This window comes from Schistocerca piceifrons, unplaced genomic scaffold (assembly GCF_021461385.2).
Source record: "Schistocerca piceifrons isolate TAMUIC-IGC-003096 unplaced genomic scaffold, iqSchPice1.1 HiC_scaffold_1152, whole genome shotgun sequence".
Lineage (NCBI taxonomy): Eukaryota > Metazoa > Arthropoda > Insecta > Orthoptera > Acrididae > Schistocerca > Schistocerca piceifrons.
Window position 1 is genome coordinate 76,314 of NW_025726964.1, and position 1,187 is coordinate 77,500.

Consider the following 1,187-nt stretch of genomic DNA (forward strand, 5'->3'; position numbering starts at 1 on the left):
GCGTGCGCTGTGCTGGGAGAGTTCGCTTCGGCACCCAAGTGGGGCTTTTGTCCTTCTGTGGCGCTGGCGTTGGAGCTGCCGGTCACCGTAGGTGGCGCGTGTTGTCTCCCGCCGGCAATGCCACGACAGCACGCTCCCGGGCCTCTGTCGGCAGCGGCAAGCTCAGTTGGGAGCACGGGTGGTCGCACCGAAAGCGTCTACTCGCCTAACTCCGGGCGATTGCGCCTCTCTCGAACCCGACCAAGTACTTGGGACGGCGCTGCGCGCCGCCGGGACCTGAGAGGGTTTCGAGGTGTATTGTGCAGGGGAGCTCAGCCTCCTCCTGTTTGCAGAATGATTGAGCGGACGCTTGCGTGTTCGCGCGGGCCCCCGGGACACACTCCCGGGCGGCCGGCTGCTCAGCTCTAGTTGACGCAGCTCCCTGGTTGATCCTGCCAGTAGTCATATGCTTGTCTCAAAGATTAAGCCATGCATGTCTCAGTACAAGCCGCATTAAGGTGAAACCGCGAATGGCTCATTAAATCAGTTATGGTTCCTTAGATCGTACCCACGTTACTTGGATAACTGTGGTAATTCTAGAGCTAATACATGCAAACAGAGTCCCGACCAGAGATGGAAGGGACGCTTTTATTAGATCAAAACCAATCGGTCGGCTCGTCCGGTCCGTTTGCCTTGGTGACTCTGAATAACTTTGGGCTGATCGCACGGTCCTCGTACCGGCGACGCATCTTTCAAATGTCTGCCTTATCAACTGTCGATGGTAGGTTCTGCGCCTACCATGGTTGTAACGGGTAACGGGGAATCAGGGTTCGATTCCGGAGAGGGAGCCTGAGAAACGGCTACCACATCCAAGGAAGGCAGCAGGCGCGCAAATTACCCACTCCCGGCACGGGGAGGTAGTGACGAAAAATAACGATACGGGACTCATCCGAGGCCCCGTAATCGGAATGAGTACACTTTAAATCCTTTAACGAGTATCTATTGGAGGGCAAGTCTGGTGCCAGCAGCCGCGGTAATTCCAGCTCCAATAGCGTATATTAAAGTTGTTGCGGTTAAAAAGCTCGTAGTTGGATTTGTGTCCCACGCTGTTGGTTCACCGCCCGTCGGTGTTTAACTGGCATGTATCGTGGGACGTCCTGCCGGTGGGGCGAGCTGAAGGCGTGCGACCGCCTCGTGCGTGCTCGTGC

At 56.7% G+C, this 1,187-nt stretch overlaps 1 non-coding gene across 1 annotated transcript in view; it reads left to right on the forward strand.

Annotated features, from left to right (window-relative positions):
• The first annotated feature begins 418 nt into the window (after nucleotides 1–418).
• Nucleotides 419–1,187, forward strand: part of LOC124728352 — a 1,909-nt gene continuing 1,140 nt past the window's right edge. The window contains exon 1 of the ribosomal RNA XR_007007327.1: nucleotides 419–1,187. This exon is cut by the window's right edge and continues 1,140 nt beyond it. This is a non-coding gene — a ribosomal RNA (small subunit ribosomal RNA).